Below are 18,990 nucleotides of genomic sequence, written 5' to 3' on the forward strand. Positions count from 1 at the left end.
ATTTTCAGAATATATGCTTCATTTTTTTCTTTCTTAAATCAATACTACTTTATAACCTGTGTAAAATGCAACCTGTATCCAAACTACTTTGAAGTAGTTTAAAATAAATCTTTCCTCCAAATTCTGACTCGCGAGGAGGAAACGTGCTTAAACTCGTGCAACTGAGATTATAATATCTTGGCTCAATTGTTTCAATTTCGTTTATTGTCATGTGTGCTGAGGTACAGTGAAAAGCTTCACTGTAGCACTTGCCTTAGTGTCCTTGTATTATGTGTCATAAAGTCATATGTTATAGGAGCAGAATTAGACCATTCGGCCCATCAAGTCTACTCCACCATTCAATCATGGCTGATCTATCTCTCCCCCCCCTAACCCCATTCGCTTGCCTTCTCCCCATAATCCTTGACACCTGTATTAATGAAGAATCGATCTATCTCTGCCTTAAAAATATCCATTGACTTGGCCTCCACAGCCTTCTATGGCAAAGAATTCCACTGATTCACCACCCTGTGTTTAATGTCTTCCAAAGATTTGAGGAGAAATGTGTACAATTCAGCTGCACTATATGAGTATTATTTGACATAGTGGGGTCAGAATACCTAGCAAACAAAAATGTGATATGTTATCTATTTTGTTGCCAGTGGAATTTTGATATGCATGCATTGGCTGTAAAATCAATGGGTGTACTTTGGAATTGATTTATAAGTTCCTTTTTAGAGGGTCCGAGGAGCATCAGATGGTTCTGTATATAATTAGGTTCAACATGTAATGTAAGTCGATAGGTGAAATCCATAGTTGAGGCCTGCATTAATGTAAAAGGAAAGAGAACTTTGATGAGGTGCAAGTGTTGCTTATGAGGCATTAGTTCAGCTATTATGCCGATGACTAATGTATTTTTACAACTAATAAGTATAAATTTACCAGTTACTGGTTCAACACATCCTCGGAATAGAATGTAAAAAGCAGAATGAGGACACTGTAATTGCTAAATGAAATTCAAGCAGTTTGATGTATTAGCTCTACTGCCTGTGATTAAGGTGTGGCAGGTAAATATTTGTGTCACTTGCCTTCTGTAATTTGTTGAAAATTGTTTCAAGAAAATTGTTTTAATTGCATGTGCTTAACAATAAATTTGTTGAATGCGCCATTAAATAGCAGTGACTACATTGTTGATTACTCTACTTTGCCGTACATAAAGTAAGGGGTTGGTTTTTCCTTAAGAACAAATAATTGAAGAGAAAACGTTTGCTGATCTGCTTTTATGCATGTCAGCTTTCTGCCAATTAGCTGAAGAATAACATTAGCAAAGAGTTTAAAAAATAAGTCTGTACATGCGATGTTGCACAGAGAAAGTCAGTGATCGGTAATAGAGGTGGTATTCAAAAAATCACCAATATGTCACCTGCTACCATTTGTGCAGGGTTTCTAGGTAATTGCAAACTTTAAGTGACCTGGAAAAGTTATTTTCAGCTGCCTGTGAAAGCAGTTGAGCACAGTGGAATGGAAAAACAAGATTGCCGGTTACTTAGTATTTGAACGGTTTCAAATTGAGACAGATAATGGGTGGTACGGTGGCGCGGCGGTAGAGTTGCTGCCTTACAGCGCCAGAGATCCAGGTTTGATCCTAACTACGGGCGCTGTGTGACAGAGTTTGTACATTCTCCCCGTGACTTGTGTGGGTTTTCTCCGGTTTCCTCCCACACTCCAAAGATGTACAGGTTTGTAGGCTAATTGGCTTGGTAAAATTATTAATTGTTCCTAGTGTGTAGGATAGCTTTAGTGTGGGGGGGAGATCACAGATTGGCGTGTATCCCAGTAGGCCGAAGGGCTGCTTTTCCACGCTGTATCTCTAAACTGAACTAAGTAAATGCTCAATACAATATACAATACAATACAATCAGTTTTATTCGCCACTTGCACATAAAGTGCAAGTGAAATTTGCCAGCAGCGGTACAATGTAAAAAGAACGCACAAAAACACAATAAAAATGTAACACAAACATCCACCACAGCATTCATCACTGTGGAGGAAGGCACAACATTTGGCCAGTCCTCCTCCATTTCCCCCGTGGTCGGGACCGCAACCCTCCGCAGTCGCGGCTGCGGGCATCAAGATGTGTAGACAGGTAAACATTGATAAGGGCACATACTTTTAGGGTTAATAAAAGTGATAATTTGCATATTGCTCTATTTCTACATTTGCGAGCATTAACATGGTTGAAATATCAAGAGCAGAATATGTCACAGTTGTAGCATGTATCACACTTCATCCCCGAGTTGACTTTGTTTGTACACTGGCCCAGGCACAACTTTAATTAAATGCTGTGTTTTTACGGGGAAAAACACATTTTGTTGACAAGGACGATTAATGCTTTGTTTAATTTGGAAGTTTTGCTAGGGAACGGAAGGACAATTCTCCCTAGTATGAGGCAAAATCACAATCTAATCTGAGCAACTAATGTGCATTGGGCGTTGGAGGTAAAGGAGCAGGAGGAATGGCAGCAAGGGTGAGATGTAAAATAATGAAGGGAATGGCAGAGAATAGCAGCTGTGTCAACCCATGCTGTGTTTGTGCAGCTCCTGGCAGCTGGTTCGGGAGTAGCATTGGCTAGTTGATGGGATGGTTGGGGGATGAACATGTTTTTTCCCTTGAAGCTGTTTTATTATTGCAAACACATAACCGTTTGTTTCAATGCTATCATAAGATAAGTAGAACATAATGAGCATAGGGAATAAATTGGAAAAGGTTCATAAAAACTATTCAAGCAAGCAGAATCGAGTCCAAAATTCAGATCTAGACTGAAGTTCACCTAATTTCAACATCTTTGCATCGACTGCAGGCAGATGCTAGGTGGCAGTGTTGCCAGGCTTTGCTCATCCAATTATCTTCACCTAACGGTATCTAATGGAGAGTAATTACAATTATTTGCTCAGTTGTGAAGTTTGGGCAAAATTCCTTTGTGCTTGAGAAAATCCTGTCTCAATTTTATAAAGTTACCTACTGTTTTGTGGAATCATAGTGGCTTGCAGGTTTTTTAGCATTTCATTATGAAAGTGGTAGCATCATCAAAGACTCACAGCACCCAGGGCACACTCTCATTTCACTCCTACCATCGGGAAGAAGGTATCGGAGTCTGAGAACGTGACCTCCAGGTTCAAGAATATCTTCTTCGCAACAACCATCAGGCTCTTGAACACTACACAACACTCACTGATGAGCTACGGACTGTCTTTGGTTGATCTAAAGACTTTGTGCTTTTCTTCCACTAGTATCGGGCTTATTGCTTTATTGAATTATTGAATTTATTATATATTATGTGTATTGTGTTACAGGCCTGTTGTGCTGCTTCAAGTAAGAATTTCATGGTTCCATTGCTGGTACATATGACAATCAAACACTTTCGACTTGACTTGCGCTGAAGTGACCATTACATCTTTTTATTTCATATTTACCTTGCAAGTGCACAGCAGCAAATCTAAGTAAAAATTTGACTAGGAAATGTCATTTCATTCTAGCATTATTGAAGAGGTGCAGATTTTCACAAAAGGTAATTAATTAAAATATTTTTTGTCAAGAACGGTAGGCAATTTGATGTTTGCAAAGCTTTGATCAAATTACTTTAGCAGTAATTATCATTGCGTAGGCAGACATTTTCAATTGTGATTCACACAACAACCTGCTACAAACAGCAGAAAAGTCAGTGGCTAGTTAATCTGAGTTAAGAGAGTCAAGAGTGTTTAATTATCATTTGTGCTGACAACTGAACAGTGAAATTCTGACGCTACAGCTTAACAGACCAATGAATGCAACAACATACAGATAGTACATAATAATACCATCAATTAATAACTGTAATACTAGGTAACCATAATCATTAGGGCACATGGTATTGGGGGTAAGGTATTGACATGGATAGAAAATTGGTTGGCAGACAGGAAACAAAGAGTAGGGATTAACGGGTGTTTTCAGAATGGCAGGCAGTGACTAGTGGCGTGCCGCAAGGCTCGGTGCAGGGACCGCAGCTATTTACAATATACATTAATGATTTAGATGAAGAAATTAAAAGTAACATTAGCAGATTTGCAGATGACACAAAGCTGGGTGACAGTGTGAACATGACGAAGATGCTATGAGGATGCAGGGTGACTTGGACAGGTTGGGTGAGTGGGCAGATGCATGGCAGATGCAGTATAATGTGGATAAATGTGAAGTTATCCACTTTGGTGGCAAGAACAGGAAGTCAGATTATTATCTGAATGGTGTCGGGTTAGGAAAAGGGGAAGTACAACGAGATCTGGGTGTCCTTGTACATCAGTCACTGAAAGTAAGCATGCAGGTACAGCAGGCAGTGAAGAAAACTAATGGCATGTTGGCCTTCATAATGAGAGGAGTTGAGTATAGGAGCAAAGAGGTCCTTCTGCAGTTGTACAGGATCCTGGTGAGACCACAACTAGAGTATTGTGTGCAATTATGGTCTCCTACTTTGAGGAAGAACATTCTTGCTATTGAGGGTGTGCAGTGTAGGTTCACGTGGTTAATTCCCGGGATGGCGGGACTGTCACATGAATGGAGCGACTGGGCTTGTATTCACTGGATTTTACAAGGATGAGAGGGGATCTTGTAGAAACATAAAATTATTAAGGGATTGGACATGCTAGATGCAGGAAACATGTTCCCGATGTTGGGGGGAGTCCAGAACCAGGAGCCACAGTTTAAGAATAAGGAGTAGACCATTTAGAACTGAGGTAAGGAAAAACTTTGCCACACAGTGTTGTGGAATTCTCTGCCTCAGTGGAGTGGAGGCTGATTAACTGGATATATTCAAAAGAGAGTTAGATGGAGCTCTTAGGGCTAGCGAAATCAAGGGATATGGGGAGAAGGCAGGACCAGGTTACTGCTTGTGGATGATCACATTGAATGGCGGTACTGGCTCGAAGGGCCAAATGGCCTACTCCTGCATCTATTGTCGAAGTATCTATGTAATCATGCAAAACTGATGTCCTGAGTACAACCAAAGGCACATTCCGTAGAAGATTACAGATGATGAGATTGGTGGTGGTATTGTGTTATTCAAGAGCCTGATAGTTGCTGGGGTGAAGCTATTCTTGAACCTGGTGCTCATGGTTTTCAGGCTCCTGTACTACCTCCCTGGTGGTAGCAGCAAAATGAGAGTATGGCCAGGGTTTCGTGATATTGTCTGCCTTTTTGAGGCAGTTCCTTCTGCTTTAAAGGTGGGAAAGTCTGTACCAATGACCGACCAGGCTGTCCACCACTCTCTGTAGTCTAATTTATTCTTGGACGTTTGGATTGATTAATCGTGTTGTGATGCACCCTGTCAGTATGTTCTCCACTGTACACTTGTCGAAGTTTGATAGAGTATTCACCTGAACACTGAATCTCCTCAATCTTCCAAGGAGGTTGAGGTGCTGGTTAACTTTCTTTGTAGTTTTATCGATCTGCTGGGCCCAGGCTAAATCTTCAAAAATATGTACACTTGAGGCCCTGTCCCACTTGCGTGTCCTTGGCACGCAAATTACGCGACCTCATTGTCGCGTTGAGGTGCACGGGCATCGTGTGGTTGCCCGGGGCCGGTCCCACTGAGAAGCGTGGAGGGGTATGGAGTTGTGTGCGGTATCGCGTGGTGCTCCGAAATTTTGTAGCGAATGAAATCTTCGCGCGCCAACGACCTGTCGCGTAACTGACGGCCAAAGTGGGACAGACCCAAGACCCTGGCGCGACGCAACATCTCACCTCCAACAGCAGCAGAAGCAGGCAAACGATCGTCGAACTCGGCCTGGGGCTCACGGCCGTTGCGGTCCGGATCCGCCCCCATTCCTACTCCCAGAGCAGGGCCAAGAAAATTGAAGATAGACACAAAATGCAGGAGTAACTCAGCGGGACCAGCAGCATTTCTGGAGAGAAGGAATGGATGATGTTTCGGGTCAAGACCCTTCTTTCAGACTGAAGAAGGGTCTCAACCCGAAACATCACCCATTGCTTCTCACCAGAGATGCTGCTGGTCCCGCTGAGCTACTCCAGCATTTTGTGTCCATCTTCAAATGATGTCACGCACTACAGACGGATGTGCCAACACATGAAGTCGTGCGCGTTCTTCGCGGAACCGTTGCGCCTCAACGCGACCACGAGGTCGCGTAATTATGAGCCAAGGACGTGGGACAGGGGCTTTAGGAATTTGAAGCTGTTGAATCTCTCTACTGTTGTCTCGTCGATGAAGAGAGATTATTGGATCTCAGACTTTCTCCTCCAAAAGTCAACGATCAGCTCCTTGGTCTTGCTGACTTTGAGAGCAAGATTGAATTGTTCCAGAACGACAATCAGATTCTCAATCTCCCTCCTGTGATCTGACTGATCATTATCCATTGTTTATCCAACAACAGTAGCATTGTTGGCGAATTTAAAGATGGCGCTGGAGCTGTGTCTGGCTACACAGAGAGAGAGTAGTGAAAGGGGACCGAGCACAAGCCTTGAACTGTTCCTGTGTTGATGGTTATCGAGGAGGAAGTGTTGTTAAGTCAAGATTCAAGATTCAAGATTCAATTTATTTGTCATTTGGACCCCTTGAGGTCCAAACGAAATGACGTTTCTGCAGCCATACATTACAAACAAATAGACCCGAGACACAACATAATTTACATAAACATCCATCACATCGCTGTGATGGAAGGCCAAAAAACGTATCTCTCCACTGCAGTCTCCCCGCCCCAATTAAGTGAAAATTAAGTTAATAAAAAATGTTAAAGACATTGAAAATCAAGTATGATAGCAAATGATTAGGTCAAAATAAACTAAGTAAAACAGTTATCTGATCTCTACTTTGTTTTGGATTTGTGCATTTGATCACATCCCTGGTCATCTGAGATGACCTGAACTGCAGACTGCAAATAACTGGCAACTCCTACTGAGCCACTAGGTATTGGGGAAATTGATTTGTGCCAATGTAAATTGATAATCCCGTATATTTGATCTATGATCAGGCATTGTTCTTCAGATGAGATATTGTCATCCAGTAACAACCAGGTGGCAACCTGTTTAGAATACTTAACTTTGCGTTTGTTAAAAATGAGGAAGCGTTGGGCAGATCTTATCCAGAAGGAGGCATTTGAAGCAAGTAAAACCAGCTAGCCTTTTTTGCGGGGTGCCACAAGGCTCCATTCTTGGCCCCATTCTCTTCTCTCTGTACATGCTCCCCCTCGGCCAAGTCATTCAAAGGCACGGCATTTCTTTCCACTGTTATGCAGATGACACACAGCTCTATCTCCCCCTGAAACCCAACAACCGGTCAAATTTTGGCGTGATATTTGACTCCGCATTAAAGTTTGACAAGCAAGTCAACTCTGTGGTAAAAGCTAGTTTCTTCCAGCTTCGTACCATAGCTAAAATCAAACCATTCCTCCAATTCGACAACCTTAAAAAAAATCATCCACTTATTCATCTCCTCCCGCCTTGACTACTGCAACTCCCTATACACTGGCATCAGCCAATCTTCCCTGTCCCGCCTGCAATTGGTTTAAAACGCTGCAGCGAGACCTCTGACGGGTACCCGTAAAAGGGACCACATCACCCCGATATTGGCCTCTCTGCACTGGCTCCCAGTACGGTACAGAATCAGCTTCCTCTTATTCGTATACAAAGCCCTTAACGGACTTGCACCCCCCGCCACCCCCCCCATATCAAAAATCTTCTAATCCACCATTCCACCTCCAGGTCCCTCAGGTCGGCCGACTTGGGGCTACTGACTATTCCGCGGTCTAGGTTTAAGCTCAGGGGTGACCGCGCTTTTGCGGTTGCAGCACCTAAATTGTGGAACAGCATCCCTCTCCTCATCAGAACTGCCCCCTCCATCGACTCCTTTAAATCGAGGCTTAAAATCTATTTCTACTCCCTATTATTTTTTTTTGTGAGGCCCTCTGCGCTGCATTTTGCTGGCAAATTCCGACAAATTTGATTAGAATTGGCACTATTAGCCAGTTTTAATGGTAGTTAAGTCCTGGTCTTCCACATACGTGATCTAATAAGAAAGACTGGAACTTCCACAACAATAGTTGGTGCCATATTTTGCCGTATGCTTTGATGCTGGTTTCTCCATGGAGTTCGACCTCTCACAATGTAACCATATTGATTTCATTGAGCCCGGAAATGAACAGCATAGAAGCAGGTCTATTGAGTCCACAACAACCGTGATCCAGCTATTTACACGTCTATATTAACAGCATTTATTTGTATTCCTTTAAAATTGGCATCAACTCGCCCGAGATTCCATCACTCATCTACATACCAGGGGCCGAACCTGCAAATCTGATCCATTGCCCCCGTCAAGATCACGGGCCTTTATGGACGTTAAGACTCTGCATTTTTCACAATTTTAGACTAGAATCATACAAAATGGTGCCAGAAACTAATTATGGCGACTTTTGTGTACTCTTGCAGTGTAAACTACTATTCCTACAGTCTTGTACTTAAGTATGATTGTGGGTATGTATCGTAAGACTCTTGTAAACTCGATGCAAACAAAGGAATTTCACTGTACCTATATACATGTGACAATAAAGTACCATCTATCTATCTATACTAATACTAAAACTCTTATCTTGACCACTTCCAGTCTGGGTTGTAATTAAATTTGCGCAAAAACGCTACCCTATATCGCTAGGATTTTTTTCGCCACCTTACTCACCGTTCTCCGCTGCTCCAAAGTTTTGTTCCGATTGGTGAAATAATAGAAAAGTTATGAAGGTTTAAAAAATCGTGAGATCAGCAGATTTGTCTTCTTGCCCGTCAGTCACCATGAAGATAACGCCCCTTCCGGGGGTGAGGAGAATAAAGCCCCGGAGGCATGGCTTGAGTCAGTCGGCCCGGAAGCCGTGAGTGAGAGTTGAGTCCAGAACTGTGAGTCTACTAGCCATTAGTGAGCGAACTGCGAGTCTACAAGTCGTGATGAGCGAACTGTGAGTCTACAAGCCGTGGCTCAGTCCGGAGGTCGCACGCAGTCCAGAGGTTGGACCTGAGTCCAGAAGTCGTGCTCAGTCCAGAAGTCATGCGTGAGTATAGTCAAGAGAGTTTTGCTGCCATATGTCCCGGATGTGTGTGATGGAGAGTGTGTGTGATGGAGAGAATGTGTGTGTGTGAGGGTGTATATGTGCGAGTGTGTGTGAGAGATGGAGGGTGTGTGTGCGGGTGCATGTGTGTGAGAGAGATGGAGGGTGGGTGTGGGAGAGATGGAGTGTGTGTGAGTGATGGAGAGGGTGTGTGTGAGATGGAGGGTGAGTGTGTAAGTGAGATGAAGGGTGTGAGTGTGTGAGATGGAGGGTGTGTGTGAGTGAGATTGAGGGTGTGAGTGTATGAGTGAGATTGAGGGTGAAAAATTCATCCTCCCACAATGGATACCACTGTGGGGGAAGGCACAATGTCCAGTCCCCATCCCCAGTTCTCCCAAAGTCAGGCCTATTGAGGCCTCCGATATTGCCTCTACGGAGGCCCGATGTTCCTGGCCGTTCTGGCCAGGTGCAGTTGCCCCGGCGTCGGGAGAGTCCTTTCAGTGGCTGGGCCACCTGGAACGGCAGCTTCGTAGCTGGGGACCGCGGCTTCCAAAGCCGACAAGGCCGTGCCGGTTTGGAGCTCCCAGGCTCCCGATGTTAAAGTCGGCGCTGCCCGCTCCGCTCCGCTCTGCAGACCCGCAGCCCGGAGGTGTTGATCTTGGCGGTCACAGCTCACCGGAGCTCCAGCGCGTTGATCCAGCGCGGCAACCCAGGCAAGGCATCGCTCACTCCGTTCCGCGATAGCGCTCCAGTGCTATGCCGCCACCGAAGCCGAGGTGCTGGGCGGTCCCCGCCAGGAAACGGCGCTCCTCGACCGCGGGTAGGCCACGAGGACAGGTCGACGGGGCAGCCTGGAGAAAAAGCTGCCTCACCGACCAGGTAGGGACCTAGAAATATTATTACCCCCCACATTAAAAAGACTATCTCTCCCACAAACAGGGCACAGGACTGACTAAAACTGCAAAAAAAAGTGAATTAAACGGACGGCTGCTGGTTAGCAGCTGTTCCCCAAGATGGCTCCTCCCACGATGGAGTGTGTGTGTGTGTGTGTGTGAAGGTGAAGGAGGGTAAACCGTGAGTCCACCAGCCATGAGTGACTGAACCGTGAGTCCACCAGCCGTGAGTGACTGAACTGTGTCCAAGAACCCTTTTGGCCCATAATGTCCATACTGGCCCTTCGGCCCACAACACCCATACTAGCGCTCCAGAAAGCCCCCCATTGGCCACCAATATTGGAATTGATGGGGAGGTGGAATATTACGTTGGCAGTCAGCCCTCCCATGTGAGAATGGAACCCAACAGGTCCCACTTAGTCTAGTACATAACTAAAACTCTGATCTTGTTATCTTCCGGTTTGGCGGCCATTCTATTTGCGCAAAAATGGTTCGCGATAGCGCTACGATTTTTTGCCATTTCACTCACCGTTCTCCTGTGCTGCGAGTGTGCCAAGTTTTGGTCCGATCAGTTAAGTGTTGTAAAAGTTAGCGAGGTTTAAAAATATTAAAAACTGCGCGTGCGCAGATCGATCTCTTCTGCAGCCAGCACCGCGCGGATTAGTGTCTTCCCCTGTCACTCCCTGGGACGGTCCGCCCCTTCCTGCGCCATTGCGTCCTTACTGCAGCTGAGGTTTCCAATCGGACTTTTGGAGCGACCCGAAGCAGCCCAGCCCCAAGCAGCTGCCCCGACCCAAGCAGCAGCAGCCCAGCATCGGAGACCCGACCCAACCCAGCTTGGAGTCGGTGACGTCACCAAACGGAAAGCGGAGATTCTGATCCCGACGGAGGAGAACGACCAGCCCCCGCTGTGAGTCCCCATCGCACCGCCACTTTCTGCCACTACCCCTCTGGTCCCCCTCGCTGGCTCCCCCCCCCCCCCCCCCCACCCTCCCCTGTGATACTCCCCTTCTTCCCATGGCTCTTCCCCCATCATCTTTTCTCCAAACTCACTCTCCCCCCCCCGCCCACACCCCTCCGCCCACACACACATTCCCCTCGGCCCACACACACGCCGCCCGCCCCCCACAGATACACCGCTGCCTACACACCCCTGCCCCCGCAACCCCTGTCCACACAACCTCTCCGCCGTCACGCACCCCTCCACCCTTTCACACACCCCTCGCCCCCACAACCCCTCCCCCACACACACCACCCTGTCCACACAACCACCTCCCCCCCCCCCCCCCCCCCCCCCCTCTCCTGCCACACACAATCCACCCCCCCCCCCGCCCACACAATCCCCCCCCGCCCACACAATCACACCCCGCCCGCCCACAATCCCCCCGCCCCCACACAATCCCCCCCGCCCACACAATCCCCCCCGCCCACACAATCCCCCTCCCACACACACCTCCCTCCCACCCACATACCCCCTCCCCCCCACACCCCCCACGCCACCCTCTTTCCCCCCCTCCTACACCTGCCTGTCCACACATACCCCTCCTTCCCTCCCAATCCAAAACCCCCGCCACACACCTCACTTCCCTCCTCCCCTCCCTCACATGAAGAGGAGGGGTGTGCTTGGGGATGAGGGGAAATGAGCCAAGCCTGCTCAGTTAGGGGCTATGGGTGAGTGGTGGAATATTGCGTTGGGGGAAACGGGTGAGTGGTGGAATATTGCGTTTGGGAATGGGTTGCGTTGGGGGACCAGGCCTCCCATGTGACTGGGACCCAACGGGTCCCACTTAGTCTAGTTGAACCTATCAACCTGAATATCTTTGGGATATGGGAGACAACCAAACCATCCAGAGGAAGAATAAATCAGTCTGATGAAGGATCCCGATTTAAAACGTCACCCACTGTATCTCTGTTCTGTAGAGATGCTGCCTGACTGGCTGAGTTACTCCAGCACTTTTTGTCTATTTTTTAATACATACCAGCATCTGCAGTTCCTTGCCTACACCTGGAGGAAGCCCATTCGATCAATGGCAGAATGTGAAAACTCCACACCGGCAGTGCCCAAGGTTAGGAATGAACCTGGGTCTCAAGTGCTGTGAGGCTGTGGTTCTATTAAGCTGGGTTGTAGGGCTATGGGGGAGGAAGATAATAAAACAATTACATTATGAGTTTACCTATATTTTTATTTCACTCTTAATTTGTTTAAATTGTTTTAAGAATTTTTAATTTTCATTTTTAAATGTATTTAAACATAGGGCATCAGAAGTATTTTGGAAATGGCCATCTTGACAGACAGCAAAGCTGGAAGTGAGGTTTTGCTGCCTGTCAAGACTGTGGGGAACTTGAGATGTAAGGTTATCTTATTGCACACCTCAAAGAATTGATGCTGTTCAGGAACTCTTCACTGAATCTCAACATTCTTTGAGTCAAGGAGCTCCGTAAAAAACGATTGTTTTAATTGTTTGTTGAGCAAACTAATGTGACTGAGAAGTGACAAGTTGACCAGCATCCAATGGTTTTGAAGGAATTGATTTGGAGACATTGATCATCAGATACCCTGGTTGTCATCTTTTTAAAATCCTATCAGGGAATCGGCACAAACTTGGTACCAACATTAAATGTAAAAATTGATGTAATTTCGATACCGCGGTAAAAATTCTGGACTTTGCAAATACATGCTTAACTCCTATTGAAAATGTGTAACTTTGAATACTTAATTTATGGATTATGTACAAATGGGAGAGAAGTGAATATTTTAATTACTATTCCTGTGCAGTTATGCAATGATGGGGAGGGCATCTTTACATTAGTGCCAGTGATTGATTGATTGCCTGGTTGATGGATGTATAGAAAAATAACATCCCCTAATAAGCTTGAGATACAAGCTCGATGTAATGGCCATTGCATTAATTTTCAATTTCTGCATTGTTGATTACAGATATAGAATGTGCAACAGATGAGACCATTAAATTAAATTAGTTACAGAAGAAAACATTATTTCAATTTCCTTCTTCAGACTGTTGCTAAAAAACAAATTAAATAAATAAAATGGAATTTCAAAACTACATTTCATATTTTTGAAAGAAATCTCACAAAGTGAGTAACTCGGCGAGTTTCTTTAATGCATTTTCAAAGTATCTTTGCTCCGATGTCGACACCGAACAGTGATCAAACCTGCCCTCTGTCGTGGGTATTAAAGGCTGCAATACAATGTTTATTCATCTACTGGCATAGGGTGGAAAAAATTATTCTGGTAACATTTCAGTTTTTTTGTGTTTGACCTCACTGTGAACAAATTACCTGTATTACCATTCCTTTTATTACCATTCCTTCTTCCAGACATGCTGCCTTCCCCGCTGAGTTACTCCAACATTTTGTGTCTACCTTCAATTTAAACCAGCATCTGCAGTTCTTTCCTATGCATTATTTCAATTTGTCCATTTCATTTGTTTGATTGGAATAACCATGTAGAAAATGAGTGATTGTTTCTCTGACTTTAAGATAAGCTGCTAACTGTAAAAGTGCAGCATTGTTTTTAGTTTGTCTTATAATTTGTGTTTTTTAATATTTGAATTTCTCAGATTGAGCTTGTTAGGGGAAGAAATGTTGGTATATAATGGGACTTTCTTAATTAGAGAAGAAAACCATGGATCTAAAATATTTAAAACAGAAAATACTTCAAATACTCAGCAGGTCATGCAGCATGTTTCAGATCAATGATCCTTCATTAGAATTGATAGAGACCTTCTAGACACTTCTCTGCCTATGCCGTCAGTCAGTCCAAATTTGCTGCCTCCATTGCTCTTCTCAAAGTCCATTACCAGTCTTGATCACACTCTGTAGAAATTGTGCTTAAGTCCTGGTGTTAATTTGATTAGTTTAATGACGTCTTCCCCACACTTCCCCTATTTAAAGTGAAATAGTTTTCTGGTTTAATCTTCTCAAAATAGTTTATCACTTTACATGGTTTTTGTTTTCACGAAAGCACCACTTTTCCAGATTAACAAATCCCTCTAGATTTTCCATATAATCGTTTCATGACGTACCTTTAGAAAGGAGATGAGGTGTTTCTTTAGTCAGAGTGTGGCGAATCTGTGGAATTCTTTGCCAGAGACAGTGGTGGAGGCGAAGTCAATGGATATTTTTAAGGCAGAGATTGACAGATTATTGACTAGTAAGAGTATCGTTATGGGGAGAAGGTTGGAAAATGGGGCTGAGAGAAAATGATAGATCATCCATGATTCGATGGCGGTGTAGCTTTATCGGCCAAATGGCCTAATTCTGTTCCTAGAATTTATGAACTGCATAGTCTACAATGCCTAATTTCATGGACCCTAGAACAAGATACTGAACTTGAGGGCTGATATGATCTGGGACTTCAAATTAACTTTGACTTTCCAAAGACTTATCTTTGAGGGGAGAAGCAGAATGAGCCCTGGTATCATCACACATCAAGTATTTTGTTCTGTTGTCCTAAAATCACCCTAAATGCCTTCTGACTTACAAATTGTCAAAGACCTGCTGTTTCTGGGTATCAATGGTGATTGGAAACATTTTTAAAAAATTCACAATAATTTAAATGCCAAAAAACTATTTAAATTATTTTAATAGCATGTTTGCATGTTAAAAAAAAACCACAATTATAAAGAAAGATACTGTGAAATAAATAAAATAAATTTGAAACCCAATTCTGATGAATGGTGTTGCGTTGCATGACATGAAGTGCCAGATGCAAAATGTCCTGTCTCTAGATTTCATGGTGAATCTATAGATACTGCTGAAGGTTGTCTTGTCTAGCCGTGGAAGATATGTCCAGCTGATATACATGCTGCAGCTGGTTGTCCCACATGGAACAATCACACGATACGATAGAACTTTATTTATCACAGGAGGGAAATTGGTCTGCCAACAGTCATAAAACAGAAGATACATGAAACATGACATTTTTCATGTTTGTGAAAGGGAGGGTTGTACAGTTTGAAAGCCACAGGAAAAAGGGATCTCCTGTGGTGTTCTGTACAGCATTTTGGTGGAACCAGTCTGTTGTTGAAGGTATTCCTCGGGTTGACCAGTATGTCACGGAGGGGGTGGGCTGTATTGTCCAACATGCTCCGCAGTTTGAGGAGCATCCTCCCCTCTAAGACCACCTTGCATTAATCCAACTCCGCCCCCAGGACGGAGCCAACCTTCTTGATGAGTTTGTTCATCCTATTGCCGTCCGCGGCCTTTGTCCTGCTGCCCCAGCACACGACAGTGAAGAACATGGCACTGGCTACCACCGATTGGTAAAACATCTGCAGCATCTTACTGCAGATGTTGAAGGAGCGGAGCCTTCTGAAAAAGTACAGCCGGCTCTGTCCCTTCTTGTAGAGGGCCTCCGCGTTCCTGGAAACAAGGAGCTAATCTGCCCATTGAATGTGTCAAGCGTGATTACGGAATCTATAAGTTTTAAATGGAAAATTTCATTTCAGGTAGGTTATTGTCATATGCGCAATGATAGGCACATGGACTCGCACAAAACACAAAACGTATGGATAAATGGCACACAGATTCTACAAGACCGTTCAAAAAAATAAACGTTAGGAAAAATAGGAAAGTGGATATAGTATTGCAAAAGGTCGTATGTGGTGTTCCATTGCTGAGGTAGGATTAAGGCTGTGTTGGTCAGTGCAACAATCTCATGGTTGGAGGAAAGTAGGTGGTAAGAAAGTAGGTCCTGAACTTGGTGGTGTGGAACTTCAGGCATCTGTACCTCCTGCCCAATGGCAGCAACAACAGGAGGGCATGACCTGGATGGTGGGGATCCTCAGAGACAAAGCATTTATCTGATTGATCTGATCATTTGAACATCAAACACTTCAAAAGAAAAACTTTTAAAAGTGCTCTGAAAGACCGAAAATAAAAATATTTTTTAATAGTTTTGTATTCTGTCATGTAAGGAAAATAAATGTTTTGAAGGAAGTTCTAATTCATCTAACTCAAGCAGCCCTTTCTGATCAATATGGCAGTAGCACTAATGTTTTAAAATACAATTTTGCTAAAAAACATAAATAAAATGGAATTTCAAAACTGGATTTATATTTTTGAAAGAAATCTCACAAAGTGAGTAACTCGGCGAGTTTCTTTAATGCATTTTCAAAGTAGCTTTGCTCTGATGTCAACATCGAACAGTGATCAAACCTGCCCTCTGTAGAGGGTATTAAAGGCCGCAAGGTACCATTTAAGGAAGAACAGGATGTCCTGGTGATCCAATACAATGTTTATTCATCTACTGGCATAGGGTGGAAAAAATTATTCTGGTAACATTTCAGTTTTTTGTATTTGTCCTTGCTTTGAACAAATTACCTGTATCATTTACCAAAGTGACAATATTTCAACTACACAAAGTACTTCATTTGCTGTAGGACATTTCAGGTTACCTGAAGATTTAGACTTTAGAATGTGGAAACAGACCCTTTGGCCCACTTAGTTCGCCCCGACCAGCAATCACCTCGCACACTAACATTATCCTACACTTTAGGGACAATTTTACAACTTACCGAAGCCAAGTAACCTATAAACCTGTATGTCTCTGGAATGTGGGAGGAAATCGGAGCACCCGGAGAAAACCCATACGGTCACAGGGAGAACGTACAAACTCTGTACAAACAGTACCCGTAGTCAAGACTGAACCAGGTCTCTGCGGCTGTAAGGCAGCAACTCTACCGCTGCGCCGTACACATATATAGTTTCCATATCAGGAAGCTATGTGCGAATAAAAGTGATAGGCTAAATTATTTTAATTGTTAATTCATTCACTGCCCATGCCAGTCCTTGATGTACATCCCAAGTAGCTCTGAACTAAGGGTCAAGAGTTAAACGCAACAGAGGGTCTGGAGTCACTAAAAGTACAAATTGGAAGAATGGACGTTTTTCTTCTATTGTTAATTACTAGAAGCAGATACATTTTAACATCAATTCTTCAGATTTTCTAAAACAAAAAACAAATGTCAGCTTTATTTAATATATGAAACCCACTAGCTGTCATGGTGGATTTATATCACATGCCTAAATCAGTGGTTCAATTGTTGCTGGTTTCTCCATGGTTAGACCTCTCACAGTGTAACCACATAGATTTCATAGTGCCATGGAGGTGAACATAGAAACAGGCCCTTAGGCCTATCAAGTCCACAACTACCATCAACCATCTATTTAAACTAACTTACATGAAGCTCATATTTTAATTCCTCCAAAATTGTCAACAACGTCCCCAAGTTTCCATCACTTGGTAGAGGCCGACCGTACAACTCCGAAACTCAGTGCTGCCGCCAGGACATGGGCTTTTATGGCCGAATCAAGACTCTACATTTTTACCAACAGGGCTCAAATCATCCAAAATGGTGTCGGAAAACACTCGTGTTCACAGTAACACAGTGAAATCTGTTACTCTTGCACTTTGTATGATTGTGTCTACGTATAATAAGATTTTTACTGAACTGTATGCAAAAGAGAAATCTCACTGGACAATAAAGTACCATAGCGCTATTGAGGTCTTGGTTGTTAGTGTGTAAAAAGAAAATAGTGTCATTGTACCTCGAGTCTTATTAGTTGTGCATATAAGTTAGGAGGTTGTAGATTCAAAAATTACTCCAGCCACTACAACAGGGGCAGGACGGTGGCGCAGCAGTGGAGTTGCTGCATCATAGCGCTTGCAGCGCCGGAGACTCTGGTTCAATCCCGACGGCAGGTGCTATCTGTATGGAGTTTGTACGTTCTCCCCGTGACCAAGTGGGTTTTCTATGAGATCTTTGGTTTCCTCCCACATTCCAAAGATGTACAGGTTTCTAGGTTAATTAGCTTGGTGTTTGTGTAAATTGTCCCTAGTGTGTGAAAGATAGTGTTAATGTGCAGGGATTGCTGGTCAGCATGGTCTCGGTGGGCCGAAGGGCCTGTTTTGCGTTGTATTTCTAAACTAAATACTTGAACACAAAATTGAGACTGGTGGACCAGTACAGGATTGTCAGAGATATGTCTCTTGCATGTGAAACAAAATTAAAATCTAGTGAACATAAGGAATCTTATACAGGTGCACAACCTTTTATCCGAAGATCCAAATAATGAAAAGCTCCGAATAGCGGACATTTTTTCAGTCCTTGAAGAAAGGTCCTTGAAGACGTTCACCGAGGACGGCCCTCAGAGGTGACAGCGGAACCTCCGGTCGGTCCTCGAAGAAAGGGGAACTAAATCCCCATTCATAAAAGAGGTGAGGGTATATTGCGCGGGAGGGTTAATAATTGACAATCTGCTGCTACCTGCCCGCTGAGTTAAAAAGTTCCCACGGTAGACTCACGATACACAGTGTAACGTGAGTCTTGCGTGGGAACGTTTTAACTCAGCGGGCAGGCAGCAGCAGATTGTCGCTCCCTTCAGTTTCACCCCACCTACACCCCTCTGCTTCCCGGTCATGTGTGTGACCCCTTCCCTCCCCTCTCCAGCTCCCCGCCCATTGCACTGGCGCGGGGGCTTTGCACTGTCTTCACGTCGGCGATGCCAGCAGGTTAGTGCCAGTCACCGGAGACGTCAGGACCAACGGGACACCGACCCCCAGGCCCACTGCAAGCACGGAGATCCCAGAGACCCACAGCCAGCAGCAGCCCAGCCCCGTTCCAACTCCAGAGGAACACGCCTCCCGTAGGGACAGAAGCTGATGGTGTGCAAGGTACATCTTGTTCTTGAGGTTGCAGATGAGGGGGCGCAGCTCAGGCTGTGACGTCTCCGGCCACCCCCCTGTACAGGAGCTGAGACTGGGAACTGCACCGCCCTTGCAGGTGAGCAAGAGGGTGGGGTTGTTTGCAGTTGCAGAGGGAGGGGGCAAGGGCGGTACAGTTCACAGTCTCAGCTCCTGTCCAGGGGGGTGGCCGGAGACGTCAGGACCAACGGGACACCGACTGCAAGCACGGAGATCCCGGAGACTCACAGCCAGCAGCAACTCTAGCCCAGCCCCGTTCCAACTCCAGAGGAACCCGGGTTGCGGATGAGGGGGCACAGCTAGGGCTGTGGGC

General features: G+C 44.7%; 1 protein-coding gene across 2 annotated transcripts in view; it reads left to right on the top strand.

The window, feature by feature from the left end:
• Nucleotides 1-18,990, top strand: part of rngtt (RNA guanylyltransferase and 5'-phosphatase) — a 270,693-nt gene that overhangs the window by 57,833 nt on the left and 193,870 nt on the right. The window lies entirely within an intron of this gene.

The sequence above is a fragment of the Leucoraja erinacea genome, chromosome 5, assembly GCF_028641065.1.
Source record: "Leucoraja erinacea ecotype New England chromosome 5, Leri_hhj_1, whole genome shotgun sequence".
NCBI lineage: Eukaryota > Metazoa > Chordata > Chondrichthyes > Rajiformes > Rajidae > Leucoraja > Leucoraja erinaceus.